The sequence below is a fragment of the Podarcis pityusensis genome (assembly GCF_964106645.2).
Source record: "Podarcis pityusensis genome assembly, chromosome: 8".
In the NCBI taxonomy this organism is placed as follows: domain Eukaryota; kingdom Metazoa; phylum Chordata; class Lepidosauria; order Squamata; family Lacertidae; genus Podarcis; species Podarcis pityusensis.
This window is the reverse complement of record NC_138033.1, coordinates 33,018,960-33,036,896: the sequence shown is the minus strand read 5'-3', so window position 1 is coordinate 33,036,896 and position 17,937 is coordinate 33,018,960. Positions and strand designations below refer to the sequence as shown.

At 46.4% G+C, this 17,937-nt stretch overlaps 1 protein-coding gene across 1 annotated transcript in view; it reads right to left on the bottom strand.

Moving 5' to 3' along the window:
- FNDC5 (fibronectin type III domain containing 5) overlaps window positions 1-17,937 on the bottom strand; it is a 193,438-nt gene that overhangs the window by 35,597 nt on the left and 139,904 nt on the right. The window lies entirely within an intron of this gene.

Below are 17,937 nucleotides of genomic sequence, written 5' to 3'. Positions count from 1 at the left end.
TGGCTCTGTCTGAACTTTCAGCAGCGGCAAGAGGAAGGCTGCGTTGGGAGGGGCTGGGAAGGAGCAAGCCTCTTTAACCCTCTCTCTTTCCATCACCTCTCTCCCCCCCTTTGCATGTATGTTGGCAGCCACATGTGAATGCGTACATGAAATACAGGAATGTCTAGAAACTGAGGAGACACCTGTGCATGCCAAGGGTCATGGACGTGTGCTTTCCAGTACTTGCTGCTGTTATGTTCCCAAGGTGTAGTGGGAGGGAAGACTAAATGTCTGGTTTTGTGATAGGAGAGGGAGAGGGAGAGAGGAGGAAAGGATGAGACCAGAGTAGTAATGGTTGGGTGTTAGGAAATGCATAGCCTTGCTGCACAATCTTTTGTATGCCAGCTCAGTCCCACTGCGTTCTGTAGGGCTGCTTCTTAGGTAGGCATGTACAGTGGTACCTCGGGTTACAGACGCTTCAGGTTACAGACGCTTCAGGTTACAGACTCCGCTAACCCAGAAATAGTACCTTGGGTTAAGAACTTTGCTTCAGGATGAGAACAGAAATTGTGCGGCGGCAGTGGGGGGCCCCTTTAGCTAAAGTGGTACCTTAGGTTAAGAACAGTTTCAGGTTAAGAACAGACGAATTAAGTTCCTAACCAGAGGTACCACTGTAATAGGATTGCAGGTTAATAATGAACTTTAATTGGGCAAAGATGACTAAGGTAGCAAGCCCTAAAGGGTGACTGGCAAAATATGAGGGGTTTGAAGGAGCAGAAGGCATCACAGAGGAGTGGCAGGGGGACAGTCCTAGTATTACTGTACATTAATATGGCATCAACCCTGCAAAAGGCATTTGGCCTTATGTAGCTCCCCCAAGTCCTACTTGCTAACTGAGCTCTTCCTGCCTGGAGGACAATTGTCCAGGCAGCAAAATGCATCATTCAACACCCACGGGCAATAAGCCCACCCTGCTGCTGCTCAGACCTCCTCACTCAGCTTTCTTCAGCTTCCTTGTCCAGGGATAAGGTTACTCGCCCTGGCTTGCTCCCTTGTTGGCTTTGAATTTCAGGTTAGAAGTGCAGTTGCACTGTGAACCCATGCCTCTCCTGGCTAACTACAAGAAGCATATTTAAGAGGAATAAAGGGTTATTTTTTAAAATAATAATAAAACACCGAGTAGTGCAAGCCACATGTCTCTCCCCTCTATTTGTGGAGGCGTTTGACTCAATAGCGTAGGAATGCTGTTAACTTGAACAATGTTTCATGTGTGTATAAATACCCACCTAAATCTATCTAACGTTAAAACTGCCAGCAAGGTTACCAGTGAGGGTCAGCTGGGCTGGTAGAAAAGAGCCTTCTATGGCATAAAAATAACAAAAAAGGAGTCTACTTGTGAAATGGCAAGCCCAGACACCTCTTTCTAGTTTATCCTAGAAATAACCTGTTTGGGGAAGGGGAGCAGAGGGACATGGGAACTGTTGTGGGCTGTAATCAGATGCCTTGAGTTAGCCCTGCTGCTCTCTGTTTGTGGACATAGCTAGGCAACCAGATGGTGGTGTGTCATCTGTAGGGGAAGGGGGTAAGCAGATGATAATGCCTGAGGCGATGACCATTTCCAAGGACAATGCAACTTATGGCAGATTCAGAACGTGCTGTGCTCCAGAAGCAGAGATAGCCCTGTCCTGGAGCAAAATGTAGTGGTAAATTTTGGACAGCAGAGTGGGGTTTAGGTGAATTGGGGCAGGAAGGGAAGTACTTAGAAAATGAGTTTAGTGGCAACCCTACCCACTAGGGGACTAGGTAATATCAGTAATTTGAATAGGCAATTCTCCTTCAGACCCTAGTTTAAACACTCTTTAAATTTTCTGTAGTATTTCCCTGCTAAGCCACATTTAAAGGAACAGCCCTATAATATACGTACTTTGGTACCTAGTCAGTATATAGGAGTTTGGTGCAGTAACTTCCACACTTTTTGCCCAATTTGGGCCTTCATGAGTTCAGAATGACTGCAAGAGATCTGCAATGTACTGAAATAATTTGTGAGCGCATCATGGAAAAGATGCAAATTAGATAGCACAAAATGTAGATAGAATAAATCTTGTTACTCAGGTTCTTCTTAAGCAAGAAAAACTAGCTCCCAGAGCCCTGATATTTGATCTAATAGTGCATGGCCTGGTTGTTGCATACTTTCAAAGAGCTGGATAAATGGATAAAAGTTTGGTGTATAACAGACAGTTCCTACATCAAATTTTTATCCATTTATCCTGCTCTTTGAAAGTATGCAACAATCAGACCATGCACTGTTAGGACGGAATAGATTTTATCACCCACCCACTGACATTTTCTATCAGTGACAACACTCACAGTACCTTTCTGCTCTGTGTGTGATGTGTTTTTGCTTCATGTGAACTAGCCAAAGTCAGTGCATAGATGTTTAAGAATTCTTTAATACTGACAACTGCACATTCCTTCACAGGAAAGCCATATTTTCCTTATTTGGCAGCATTAAAGAAAATCTGCATGCACATAGCTAATGAAAACAAAATTATCATGTATAACTATCTAACAGGGTAGGAATCAATGCTTTCAGTGAGGATAGGTTATATGGAAGCAAAGTTGTAAACAAACAAACAAGATACAGCCAATATAACACCCGCCATTATAAAGTAACACATTAGTTTAACTACACACATTGCAGAGAGAAAGGAATGTTGCTACAACAAGCCAATTTGAAATGGAGAGCAGAGGAATAAAAATCCACAGAGGGTTGTATTTGTATTTCACCTGGCATCGACACACAAAGGAGCCCCAGGTGATGACCTCAGGGTCCAGGAGCATGTGAGATGAGGCAGTACTTCAGGTACCAAGGGCACAGGCCATGAATAGCTTCAGCAGTCAAAACCAGCAATTTAAATTGAGCCTGGAGATTGACTAGGAGTCAGTGAAGGTGATAAGCATAATATTTCCATAACAACCTGCCCAGTCCTCATTAGCACCCAGGCAGCGATAATTTCTACCAACTAAAGTTCCTGGGTTGTTTTCAAAAGTAGCCCCACATACAACAACAGGAGATTATCAGGGCATGAACCCGCATTCTGTCCAGGTAGGGCTGTAGCTGGTGCCGCAGTCTAAGGCTCTGGGTGCCCCAAGCCTCAGAGGCCATGTGCCCCTAATGACAAAGGTGGATGGACAAGCACCCCAAAGCTTCAGACCTGTCATTTTAGGGCAGAGCTGGGGGGCAACTTGTGGCCCTCCAGATGTTGGGTTACAACACCTGTTATCCCTGATCATTGGCCGTGCTGGGTGATAGCAACACTTTAACCGTCATTGGTACAATTAATGAACAGCCTAGCTGGAATGCAATGATCTCATTCACATGTAACATTAAGCCAAACTATGGCTTAGTACAAATCCTGAAAACGATACCATGGCCACGTTCTTCCTCCTGCAGTGAATCTGCTGCTTGCATTGCACTGACCTAAGTTGTGGTTTCATAGAATTGTAGTCTTGGAGGGGACTCCGATGGTCATCTAGTCCAACCCCTGCCATGCAGGAATCTCAGCGAAATCATCCATGACAGCCAGCCATCCTCTGCTTTAAAACCTCCAGTGAAGGAGATTCCACTGTTCTACTGTCAAACAGCTCTTACTGTCAGAAAGTTCTTCCTAACATTTTGTTGGAATCTCATTTCTTTTCATTTGAATCCATTGGTTCAGACCCGGCCCTCTGGAGCAGCAGGAAACAAGCTTGCTCCTTCTTCCCTGTGACAGCCCTTTAGATATTTGAAGATGGCTATCACACCTCTTTTCAGTCTCCTGCAAAATACTGACAGTCTGAAGGGGCTGAGGGAGAGAGAGGTGGTGCCATGGGGAGTTGCAGGTACAGTGGACGCTCGGGTTGTGAATGTGATCCATGCGGGAGGCATGTTCGCAACCCGCAGCGCTGCGTCTGCGCACCTGTGGGTTGCGATTTGGCACTTTTGCGCATGTACAACCTGAAGCAACCTGAAGTGTCTGTAACCCGAGGTATGACTGTATAAGGAAGAGTCTTAAACTGCACTCCTTTATCCAAATTTCCAATTATCTAGTCAGCAACTCTTTCGGAGAATGGCCTATAATATCCTTTTCTCAGGTGACCAGCCACTTAAGCACATTTGGCACAAATGAGGTTTTGTTCCACCTCCTCCACACCCTTTCCTCAAGCCCAGCAGAAGCATTCATTCTGTTGGTTGTTCTGTGCCTCTTCTCTGTATCTCCCTTCTTCTTCCTTCTCCTCCTTCCATCATCAGCCAACTGCATTTTCAGCCTTCCAAGTCATTAAGCAAAATCGATTTGTATTTAGCAATCTCTGTGGCTCGCTGCTAGCTAGAGACTCCCCACCTCCAGCTCCTCCTCCACAAGGAGGTTTGTGTGCAAACCGCGCTCCAGTGGCAGATCAAGATCCGCTGATTTAATTGCTTCATTTTCTTCAGACTGACTTCCACAACCATTAAAAAGAGGGAACACAAAGCTTGCCTCTTTCTGTCCAAGTCCTTGCTCTTTTGTCTTTTGTCTTGTTCTCTCTCTCTCTCTCTCTCTCTCTCTCTCTCTCTCTCTCCCCCCCCCCCCGTCCCTTCTCCCATATCGCCTGCCAAAATAAGGCAGAATCACACACACATTTACAGTATAGTAGAGAAGTTAGTCTGCAGTCTCCATCTTGGAACTTCATGGCAATAACATCCAACCTTGTTGTTGTTGTTGTTATGGTTGTGGTTGTTATTTCTGGTTTGATTTTTAGTTTTCCTCACCCCCCTGCCCCTTGCCTTGCATAGCATCTTGCCTGATGAAGAATTCTGCAAAAACCTGACACGTATTTGTGACTTTTTAGTTGGTACTGATAAAGTTACTATCCGATTCTGGGTTATTTGTATCAGTCATCCGTTTGACTTGCTATGGTTCTGGGGCATTGTTGTTTGATGAGGGTGCTGGAATTATTTGCTTAAATATCTCATGCCCACCTCCCTCACAGAATTCCCAGAGCTGCTTAGTGAAAGGGAATGACTGTTACACCAGTGTATATGCCTGTAGTGCAGCCTTCCCCAGCCTGCCGCTGCCCCCCTCCCCAGGCAATGATGGCTGGGGCTAATGGGAGCTATAGATCAGAACACCCGGTGGGAGAAGGCTGCTGCAGTGTCCATCTCCCCAAGATCCACTACCACCCTATGCATGTTCTTAGCACTCCATTGGTTTATCCAGCGGTGACCCTGCTATGGCACAGCTCCTGGAGCGTAGCTGCTATTTTCAGGTGGGATGTAATCACATACCAGCAAATTCAGGTAATGCAGTTAAAACTGATTTGGCGTCCTTGCAGAATAAATCTGCTTCCTGCCCTAAACTGGACTTCTTTCAATAATGAAAGTAACGGGGAAATGCATGGGAAGGTGTCTCATGACAGTTGTTTGATGCAACATTGCATAGCCTCCAGATGAGCAAACTGGAATGAATGCTCAATGAACAGCCGGCATAATGTAAACTCCCTGCAAATATCAGGATGAATGCTGAATGAGCAGGTTGTCTGGAAGCAACCTTTTCATTTAAACGGAGCTCTTTCACTCTTTTACCCCAGGTGTAGAGATCTTCCCCTTTAGTGTTCCTTCTTCTTTGCTGTCTCCCTTTCCTGATTCCATCAGAGCTCTTCAGTGATTGTTTCCCTCATTTTCTGTGTGCTGTTTTTACTGCCGCTGGCTGCTGGGAGGTGCAGGCAGAAAATGGGGCTTGGATCTTCTCCAGTTTTTCAGGCGGAACTTTAAGTCCCGCCATTATTCACCCTTGAGCTTTTTGCTTCTGCTGCAGGGGAAGCCCAGCCCATCCATTACAGAACAGTTGTTATTTATGTAATTGCAGAAGCACTTAAGGCTCAGGGTTGGCATCCACAGACTAAGTGAAAAGGGAAAGTTGTATCAAGAGGCATCCTGAGAACAGGTTCAGCATAACAGCAAACCACCTCTTGCCAAGCACTCATTGCCAAGAGATAGTCAAACGGCTTTCTCTCAGCCTCAGCCTCAGCACACACACACAGCCGCCCAATACTCAGCAAACAAATTAGTACTGGCCTACCAAACAGGGTTGTTGTAAGGAGTCATAGAATTGGAGAGTTGGAGGGGACCCTGAGGATCATCTAGTCCACCCCCCTGCAATGCAGGAATCTCAAATAGATCATACAGGATAGATGGCCATCCCACCTCTGCTTTAAAACTCAGGACAAAAGGGAGAAACAAGCTAAGAGGAAGGCATGTTTGGTAAACCCTCACCATGATCAGCTCCTGCCTGGAAACCTATGTCCTCACTGTGGAAGGATGTGTGGATCCAGAATTGGCCTCCACAGTCACCTACGGACTCACCGCTAAGACTGTGTTCATGGAAGACAATCTTACTCAGCTACGAGTGATCGCCAAAGAAGAAGAAGCTTAAAAACCTCCAAGGAAGGAGAGTCCAAAATCTCCCAAGTGCATCTGTTCCACTGTCAATGCTTATTAAGTAATTTATGCTGCAACAATATTTGTATCTTCAAAAATGTGACATAAATAGTCTCATATTTACTTGAAACACTTATAACAATAGTATCCTGCCTTTCCTCCAAGAAGCATGCATGGTCCTCCACCCCCATTCTATTCTCATAACAACCCTGTGAGGTAGGTTAGGATGCAGTAGTGACTGGTCCAAGGTTGCTTCCACTATGGTACTACAAGCTTCCCCAACCTGGTGCCCTCCAGATGATTTGGGGTACAATACCACCAGCCCCAGCCATCATGATCCATAGAGAGAGCATTAGAATGATTTTGTTCTAGCAGAGCTCTTCCTGTGACTTCATGTTGAGGGTTCGTAAAGGAATTCCACAAGGGGGACTTTTCTTGCCCTACAAACAGAGTGGTCAGAGGAAGGCTAGGACAGGCTCCCTGGGCCCTCAAGGGTTGTGTAGTAGAAGAAGGGATTTTGGCAGGGTCAGCTGCTTGCATGGCTAATGTCCAAGGGGCCCTGGCCTCATCTTCCTCTGGTCATCCTACACAGAAATGAAGGGAAGGGCTGGGAAAGTGCCCAAAGGCAGGAGAGTCAGCTGCCTGGGGTCTCAGTTCTCAGTCAGGAGGGTACCGCAGACATGGATGATTGGTCCCTTTCCCACTAGGGGAAATGCTTTGCTCAGCTGCCTTTAGCCAGCTTTCCTACTTCACCTGAATGCTGCAGGCCCAGGAGATGCCCTGGAATCATGAATTTCTCTCTCTGCCTGTTCCTGAGAGAAGAGGGTGCAGAGAACATTTGGATCATGTTCTCCTGGGGAAAATCTGAATCACCACATTTGCTGCAGCTGTCGGTGATGATTTTCCAAAGAAGGGAAGATTTGCTCGGAAAGTGGTCTCAGTTTTGCATCGTGTCCAGAGTTGCAAGAGTCGCCCTCCCCCCCCCCTGTCTCCTCCTCCCCCTGGGACCTGGCTCTGCCCCTCCCCTCCAGAGGCTGATGCTGCTGGCAAGAAAGGCTCAGCAACAAAACATGGGCTTGCAATGAGGATTTTGGTGACCCTTTTGGGAGGTCAAGGCACCCCTTTGGCCACAAGAGGCCGCTACAGATATAGATATCAGTGGTGAGATTTTTCTGTGTGTGTTTGGCTCACACATAACACAGTAAATACAATGCAGTGGGAAACGAAAGGTTGCAGTGCAATACTCGCTGGTCACTAGATCTCCCAATTCTCTACCTAAACCAGCTGCTTATCATACATTCCCTCAAATTTATCTCTTACTTTGTCAACAGTGTGAATAAATTCTGTATCCTTAACCCCTTGGCCTTGGATCAGTTTCCCTCTCTAATCCTAGTCTACCTCACAGGATCTTTGTGATGATAAAATACGGAGAAGGATGGACCATGTGCACCACCCTGAATTCCTTGGAGAAAAAGTGGGATAAAAACCACAATAAATAAAGGGTGAGAAACAGGTCAGTGGCCCAAACAGATAAAGTGGTACCCCTGAATGCTAGTATGTCAAAATTTACTCTCTGCCCTTTTATTTGGGTGTCCATGGGGTCACGAAGAGTCGGACATGACTAAACGACTAAACAACAACAACCTGCATTATAGGTAAAGGTAAAGGGACCCCTGACCATTAGGTCCAGTCGTGACCGACTCTGGGGTTGCGGCGTACATCTTTCAGGTCATGTGGCCAGCATGACTAAGCTGCTTCTGCCAAACCAGAGCAGCGCATGGAAACGCCGTTTACCTTCCCGCCGGAGTGGTACCTATTTATCTACTTGCACTTTGACGTGCTTTCGAACTGCTAGGTTGGCAGGAGCAGGGACCGAACAACGGGAGCTCACCCCGTCGCTGGGATTCGAACCGCTGACCTTCTGATTGGCAAGTCCTAGGCTCTGTGGTTTAACCTACAGTGCCACCCGCGTCCCAACCTGCATCATGCACCAGGTTAAAAACATATATAATGCAAAAACAAAGCTCTGAAGAAAGTGTTGCCATGTCAACAGCCACAGCTGCAAATTCTTATCAGGCTGGGTGTGGCAAGAGTATTTTCCACTCTTCCCTCCTCCCCCGCCTTTCTTACCTGCCTTGGAACCCATTCAAGGATATTGGGCAACAGGTGAGCATGCAATTGGCTGCAAGACAGAGCACGGATGGGGAGGGGACTTCAACTGAGCAGGCAGGAAGTCATCAAGAACAAAGGCGTCCCAGAGTGACCTGGGCTGGATATCCAAGCAGCAGGAAGAGCAGTGTGGGAGGGGACCAGAGAACAACCAATGAGGTGGGATAGGTCTAAGAGCAGCCAGCCTAATGTGCAGCTTCATCCTGACAGGGGCCATGGCCAGGTGTAGGAAAGATGACAGGCTCTCCTGCGCCTTGAGAAGTAGAGGAAATGCAACGTCGGCAGTTGTTCTTTGTCATGCAGACTGCACCTACTAAAGCTGCCTCTTCCACATGTGGGAGCCCAATCCCCTTTTCAGTCTGGGCCCCTTGATGATGCCGGTTTGGTGAAAGTACCAGACAGGTTTGCCAATTAGCCACAGTTAGAGAGACAATGTTCTTCCCCCTGTGCCTACACCGTTTTGAGCACTTAATTCTCCTCTCCCTCTTTTATAAATGCCACCATTAAAAGCACCTCAGGAACTGGATTTTGAACTGTAACTGAACTCAAAAAGAACAAACCTTTTGCCTGCAACTTTGTGATGGCAGAAAAATGAGCCTATAAGGAAGGGAGATGACTCACCAATGGTTTATCCATCTAATTGTCTGTCTGTCTATCTGCAGAAGTTATGTGGTTTTCTATTTTGCTAGCCCTGTTTTGGAAAATAACAAGTTGTGGTGTGTGTATTTGTAATCAGGCCAGTGAGGAGGACTTGGCAGCTACCTGGAGGTGTCTTAGCTCAGGGGTGCAGCACCCTCTTTGTGTGCATAAGCCCCCGGGCATCTGCCCCTGGCATCTCCAGTCAAAAGGATCCCAGGGACCAGGACAGGGAAAGATCCTTTCCCACCCAAGATCCCAGTGAGCCAAGGAAGGCACCACTGAGTTAATGGCCCAACAGTACAAAGCAGCCTCCCACATCAAGGCCACAACCCTGAATTGAGTAATCATGGCAGTGTGTAATCAGAACCAGTGTGGTGTAGTAATTAGAGTAGGCTTCCTCAACCTCGGCCCTCCAGATGTTTTGAGACTACAATTCCCAGCATCCCTGACCACTGGTCCTGCTAGCTAGAGATCATGGGAGTTGTAGGACAACAATATCTGGAGGGCTGAGGTTGAGGAAGCCTGGGTTAGAGTGTTGGTCTAGGTAGGACCTGGGAGACCTGGGTTCATATTCCTACTTAACCATGAAGCTGCCCTGACATCAGTAATAATCTCTCAGCCTAACCTTCCCCCACATGGAGATAGTGGGATAACTATGTATACCACCTTGAATTCTTTGGAGGAAAGGCAGTAATAATAAATAATTTTAACTAAATACTGCAGATGGGAAGCTGAGGCTGAGCAAGAGGTGCTTGCCTAAGACCCACCAGTGGGACTACAGTGGTGCCTTGGGTTACATACGCTTCAGGTTACAGACTCCGCTAACCCAGAAATAGTGCTTCAGGTTAAGAACTTTGCTTCAGGATGAGAACAGAAATCGTGCTACGGTGGCAGCAGGAGGCCCCATTAGCTAAAGTGGTGCTTCAGGTTAAGTACAGTTTCAGGTTAAGAACGGACCTCTGGAACAAATTAAGTACTTAACCTGAGGTACCACTGTATAGCAGTCGTTGGATTCAAAGCAGGAAATTCTGATTCATTTCTCTCTTCCTCACTGCTGTAGTCACTGCCGATGGAAATGTTAAAGATGTACGCCTCCCTTTTTTACTTTGTTGCTAATTATGGGCACTGTTGTCTGCTGCTTTTGTATGGCCCTGATTACATGTGGATTAATGCTAATCATTTTGGATACTGGGCATCACCTCCCCAAATCGGGTATTTGCACCCAAGCAACAGGGTGCAAATTGGTCCAGGGTGGGCATTTTCAGGAGTGGTTGGATCATCACTTCTTTCAAGTGTGCCGGAACCAGTCCCTCTTGCAAAGATGTGTTGGCCACACCTGTCATATCTCACCAAGTGGTTTATTAAGCCCAGAGGTGCAAGGGTGAAGGGAGCATGTCATTGGACACAGCATTGGAAGCACCAGGTGCACACCATCAGGCTGCATAAACTGAATCAGCAGATATTGTGATGGACATGGCACTGGAGGAAACTGCAATAAATGTGGCATTGAGATTTCTTTTCGGTTTTGATAATTATTGATCATTATTTTGCAACAATTTGGGACCCACAATCCCAAACAATACAGTATCAAATGAATAATAGTATCAAATGAATAATAAGTTTGCAAAAATTTGATACTATGCCTTTTCCTGTGGCATTAAGATTTCTATGGAGGCAAGTGACTTTATCCTCAAAGTGCTTTGCAAACAGGTCACCATGGGCTTCCAAAGAGTCTAAAATTTCCTTCTTTCCATCCAGCTGTCCATCAAGAGCATTGGACAGCAGACTGAGTTGTCCTCCTAGTCAGTCTTTCCCACTTGGTGAAATATACTGTATTTCTATTTAAATTATATAAATTGTTTCTAAATTTACACATAAAATAGCATATGGGAATTTTATGCAAATAAGTGTCTGCCATCTTTTTTGATGAAGCATTTTCTCTTTTTTTTGTGATGCCCATCAGTTTTTAGGATGGGAAGGTAGCCATCTTCCCTACTAGGGAGGAAGCCCCACTGAACCCAGTGAAACTTACGTCTAAGTAAACATGATTTAGGGTAGCACTGTAAGGCCACAGGCAGACAATGGTTCTTCAGAGAGGTGCTTCCCATGGTTTACACACATTTCACTTATCCCTCTGCCACCTCTCATCAAACAGGTTTTGTGGAGTTTTGAAGCAATTCCAAACCTGCTAGACTCTACAGAGAAATGTACACACCACAATCAACAATGACTCTTTCAGCTCTTTGGAAACAAGCGTCTTTCTCCAGGCTTCAGCTTTCTTCTTTGGTTTTCTCTACAAGACACGGACAGAGAAGCAAATGAACAAAAGTAATGGTAGTTGGAAAAACTCACCCATGCCATATGAATCAGCATACTGCTACTTGTGGTTCGTTTTCTGAATTGAGGGCTTGGGGGGGGGGGAATGAAAGGCACCTGGATCCTTCAAATGTCTTAACAACTGCACATTCGTAAATAAAAACCTGAGAATCTGGGAAAGGCTTTGTGCAGCAGTGAGTGTTTGTATCTGGACACAGCCTGTTCCCTTCCATGTCATACATTCTGTATAGAAATTTGCTGTGCTGTTCTCTAGGCCAGCATTTTCCTGTCTATATATCTCCCAGATGTTCGCCTTCTGATCCTGCCTGCCTGCCTGTCTGTGTATGTATTGTTTCCATGACTCTTGCCTTGGGTGTTTCTATGATTGTGTGTGTGTGTGTGTGTGTGTGTGTGTATGCTCTCTCTCTCTCTCCAAGGCTCTGGCTCTGTGTGTGGGCCTCCCACCCAGATGCCCAAAGCCTCCTGGATCATCCACGGTCTCCTGGGGTGGGGGTAGGGGGTGGGGAGCGGATGAGTGATATGACTCAGTACAGCCCTTGTTCTTATAATTTCAGGGTGTGGCACCATTTGCTCTCTTTGTTCTCATACAGGGGTTTTTTTTGGTTTTTTTTTTGTCTTGGCATCAGAGGGATTTTTGCTGTGCAATCATCCAACATCCGCTCTGCTGACTGGGGAGGAAGCAACGGGGAATGGAAGAGCTCTGGCTGAGCTTGCTCCAGGCTCATTCATTTTGCCACTTGTGCTTCTCCCTCTCTGGACACATCTAGTGGAGACTGAGGCTGCTCAATGCCCTGTTTTGTAGTTTGGCTTGCATACTTCCCTCTCTTCCCCTGTTCCTCTCCTCTAGTCATGCCCCCTCCAGCGGTGAGGCAGGCCAGCCCTGCTTCCTGGCTTCCCATCCAAAAGATCCCCCTCCCACATCTGGGATGTGAACTTGTTGCTCAGACTGCCAGTTAAGCTTCCTTGTGATGTTTAGTGGCTCCTGAAGCATTTCCTAACTTGTACCTGCCTTGGGGATCAACCCGGGGAGGCCTTTTGGAAGAAAGGCAGTTGTCTTCCAGAGGGTGCAGCCTTTTGGGACACCCCATCTTGAGGATTCCTGCCCCAGCGAGATCTGCCATGCATTGCCCCTGTTCTCTATTCAGTGTCTGGTGACACCTTGCTCAGTTGCCCTTTTAGGATTATTGGTCTGAATCTGATTGGGTCTTATGCTGGCATTTTATTCTGCTCCACTGTGGTTTGTCTTACAGTGTACTATTTTATTGTTTTCTCCTGTAAGACGGTTTTGAGAGCCTCGGCTGTGGGTTGGCCAGTGCAAGATTTAAATAACAAATATCACTGGGACATCACAGCAGACATTGTAAGCAGTGGAGATGGGTGTGCTGTGGTGGCTGTGGCAGTGGATGGTTATAGTAAAATATGCAGGGATGTACGATATGTAAAATGAACCATGGATAGAGAAGGAAAGTCAAGTGGCTATTTAAAGTTTGTAAAATGTTAATTTGAAATTGTAAAACTGAAAATTTGATAAAAATTATTACAAAAAAAAGATGGAAGTTAATGTGCCAAGGTGAACTATCTTGGGCAGTGATGGCCAAACTTGGCCCTCTGGCTGTTTTGGGACTACAATTCCCATCACCCCTGACCACTGGTCCTGTTAGCTAGGGATGATGGGAATTGTAGTCCCAAAACAGCTGGAGGGCCAAGTTTGGCCATCACTGATCTTGGGCCTTTGCTAGCCGCAGAAAAGGGTGAGGGCTCATCCAAACTCAATCTTTACTGCTGAATTGGACCAAATGTCAGTTGCGGTTTCCTGTAGATTTATGCTTGCTCTGATTCAGCACTAAAGAGCGGGTTTTCCAGGGGGAAGTTGTGGGGCAAACAAAACAGCTTGGACACGTGCCTAGAAAGCATGGAACAAGCAGAAAGCCACTCAGAGCTGTGCTTTTTAGGCATGGGACGAGCAGATGAGTGCTAAGTCAATTTGGATTGGTCCAAGCCCTGAAATGCCTTTTCACTGGCAGGGTTGTGTTCTTTTCTGAAGAAAAAAACACACATTTCCCCCCAGAGAATTTTTAGAAAGTGGAACAAGGGTAAGGGACAAGTAAGGGTGATTGTGTATGGACAGCAGCCCAGAATTCTCCAGCCAATGTGCTGCAGTATGTGCTTAGATTTACAGGCATGATTCCTTCATACTAATGCTGAAATACTCCAGAGAACTACAAATCTATAAATGGGATCTGCTGGTTCTAAGCATACATGTAAATATACGTGTTCAGTCTGACTAGCAACAACAAAGTTCTGGCAAGGACAAGAAACTAAACTTCCCAGAGCCTGTTATGAATTAGCTACTCTGTCCTCCCAGGGGCACCTGCTGCCCCATCCCACCACCACCCCCTCCTCCTTTCCTAGAGCGGGATAAATATAGTCACAGTTTGCAAGCACACTGGAAAAAAAATATATATAATGGGCCATGCAAATAAGTGGGTAAATATGAGGTTGTAGGCTCTGTCTCTAACCAGACAAGAGCTGTGATTTAATGTACACTTAGTTGGCAGTAAGCCCCACTGAACACAATGGAACGTACTTCAGAGTAAGGTGGCAGAGGGTTGAGGTGAACAGCATTGAAGTGTGGCCTGAAGCTGAAGAGCCGTAGTTCAGGGGAAGAGCATTGGCTTTACATTCAGAAATGTATCAATCTCTGGCATCTCCAGGTAGGACTGGGAATGTCTCTTCCCTAAAATCCCAGGGAGTCACTGCCAGTCAGTGTAGACAATATAGATCTAGATGGACAGCTAGATGGAGTGCCAATTTAAATGCTCCCACACCAGAGGAAGAAAACTAGCACAGTAAAAAGGAGTTTCCAGCTCCCCATCCATGTGGGGGAACATTAAAAATTATACCCTACACCTCCCATTTGGATGTATTTCCTCCTGGCTTTGCAACACATGTACATATAACCAAAGAGAAATTTGAACAGATGTCAACCACCATGAAGGTCTATGTCATCAGTTCAGGGTTGCTGGGTTATTTTTTTGGCAACAGATGAGCACAGTAACCCTCTTGGAAACCACTCAGAAGAGAGCTCACATCAGGGCTCCTACAAAGCTGGAATGACAGTGCTCCCTATGCTTGCTGTGTCATGACTGAGGCTTTTACCATGAATCCAAAGAACGGAGTCCTGGATTCTGCAGGAAGTTGCAAGCCTTTAGATACAGTGGCTGAATGCTGGAGGGGAGGAGTCTGACATTATGTCTTTCCCAGCCTCATTACTTCCAGAGTCATCCATCTGCAAGCTTGTGTGTGTTTATATGAGATGGGTATTATTTTCTTCTTCAGTTGTCTTTGATTTCAGGTTATTTGCAGCACTGAGGGATTAAAATGCAGATTTAAAATAACACAGATCCGGAGTCTGACTGCTTCAAGAGAGCCGAATGGCTGCTTAAGGCAATGCCACAGACTAGACTTTGGGGAAGCATATTTTTCCCCCAGGGGGTGTTGGGGGGGTGCAACCCCTCACTGATCATGAAGCTCTTCTCTTGCGGTGTGAAGTGCCACCATTTACTCTGTGTTCAGAGAAGCCCAGAGTCAAGGACTCCTCTGGTCTTAGTGGGCCCCCATGCTTCAGTTCCTTCCTGACTGGCTTGCACATTTGGCCTCCTCATCTAACAGTTGGCATGGCAGTGAGAAATGTTCAGCCTGACTCTAATATGGCATTCTCCTATGTGCAGAGTTATTCATGATTGAACCTTTAAACATTCATTGCGCCCTCCCCATCGAATAGCCTGAAATGGTACATTCTAAGAGAAGCTGGTGAATTAATATGTATGGCAAGATCCCCTGGTCCTCCTGGCATAGAGAACTATTTTGTGCTACACACCACCCGAGTGTGAGATTCCAGGGTTCTGAGTTCCTTGTTTCCTTTAGGAAAGGAGGCACAGCAGAGACTGTGGTGTCTTTATGATATATAGTTTATTGTCACATATATACAACATGAGCTTAAAATGGAGGGACTCACAGCGTTAACACTCCAAGAGGTTCTTGCTTGTCCCATGACCACTGTCTTGGATGCTGGCAGAAATCAGCTTTGGCCCCCTGCCCCTCTGCTCAACTTGCTGCATTTAACAGACTGAAACTATTTTTCCTCCAGCTGCAATCCTAAAAACAATTGCTCTCCTTCCAACTCTAAAACTCCATTTCAAAGGCTTTTGGCTTTCTAACTAATTATGAGTTGAGGGGAGGGGCACAGAGCCACTCTATTTGTCTTCCTAAAGTCTCATCTTCTGTGGGCCATTACCAGGCAGGCTACTGGCTTGTATTTTAACATGCCAAATCCAGGGTATGGCACTCAGTAAGTAAAAGGGGAGTCCAGGCACCCCACAAACTTATAACAGTATGTATGGCAAGATCTCCTGGCCTTCCTGGCATGTAGAGCTATTCTAGCAATAGGCAAGGCATTGGTGGGTACTCTTTCCTGAAAGAAGCCACATTCTGAGCCAAGCTGTAAAAACTATGCAAATCAAATATATTTGCATATTTGTGCTTCTGTTGCCTTCTTTATACTGCTTCTTTGCTACTACTCATGGAGAGAGGGAAGGGCACTGAAACCCCACCCTCAGCTTCTGTGATTTCAGAATCTGTTCTTACTCAGGGGTGCCAAATTGAATAAAATAAGGAGGGACAGGTAAGCCCTAGCCCACATAATTGATCACAATATGTGGCACATACACACCATTTAAATGGCAAAACCCATCAATGAGTGGGAGGGCTCAGCCACCTCAAATATTTTATGATGGGTGTGTGTGTGGAGACCTCGGCTCCTAGGAGTTGGCTCATAGGCCTCACATCCACAGGAACTAGAAACCTGCTTTGCAATGGTTAGAGTTACTGAGCAGCAGGAGAGCTGAGGTTTATGGAAAGCTGTATTATGTGCCTGGCTCTCTATTCTGCAAGGTTTTTCTGCATTTGGGTGGAACAGGAAAACACACACACACACACACACACACACAGTGTTACATGTATGTAACAACAGAGTCTTGATGGCAAAGGCTATGGGAGCTCTCCCTCCCATCTGCTCTGGGGAAGGAATTCTACACACACACACACACACACACACACACACACCCCAATTTAACCACCGAGTTCCTTTCCAGCAGCTGTTGCAAATTATGCCAAACATCCAGTGCAACCTTGGTTGTGCTGGCTAGGATGAGTCCCTCGGTCAGTACTGATCTCTCAGAGGTTTTCTTTGCTGTCCTGGGGGTCCAGAATGTGGGACAGGGAAGGGATGCATCCTGCATCAGCAGCTTTTATGGGAAGGGATGTGGAATTGGAGATGTTGGGGAAGGCAGGAAGAGGAAAGAGAAACCGGGCTGGAGGGTGGGTGGAGGAATCCTCCCTGTGTCAGCGGAGAAAGATGAAAAAGCAGAGGCCAGAGGGTGCCACCCACCCACTGCTTCCCATGTCCTGGAGGAAAAGATTTCTCCAGACAATGGAGTCACTATGAGAGACTGGCACACACAGAGCATGCGGGGGGGGGGGGGTCGGTCTGCTCTGGATGTGAAGGACAAAGGCACATTAAAGGGGTTTCTTCTTCCATTGGAAACAGCCAAGTTCAAAGACGGCGTGGGATGAAGATGGATCAACAAAGAGAGATCTGCGGGGGGTGTGTGTGTGTGTGTGTGTGCTGCATGTAACTGGAGAAGACACACATGTATCAGATCCCTGGTCAGGATAAGGCAGAGGCTCTGAGCAGTGAGCAGGATTAGCCACTTATCCAAAAGGTGCTTCCCCTTCTTTGTTACTCTTTTTCAGGCTTTGGTCCACACTCCTCTCTGCTCCACTTCATTCACTATTTTGCCTCGAGATGTGTGAACTCTGAGGTGTGCAGAAGTACATTCCCACCCCCAAGTCCTAGGAGGAGGATTCCACCCCATCTCAAAAAAGTCTGTTGAGGAGTGAGTAACCTATGCTGCTTGAAGCGACATAACGCTGAGCATCATATGGAAGTGAAAACCAGAAAACTGGAGGTGAGGGAGTGAATTGGCCTGCTTGAGTCCCCTTTCAGTTCTCCGTACCCTGGAGGAGAGTATGGCACCTGTTAGGGGATAAAGAGGAAACACTGCAACTTTTTGTTTCAGATACAGTCTTGCCAATGATTACCATCTGGTCTCCCCACCCCTCAGCACTGCATATAGACAGACTGGGAAGGGAAGGGGGCTTTTCCTTACTAGCCAGCCCTCAAAGTCTGTCCAGCTGCTTGGTGTTTCTTAGCCCTATTTCCCAGGAGTTCAGCTCTAGGGGAGAAAGTTAAAAACAAGGAGACTCTGGATTTACTTACTCACCTCCCCACCCCA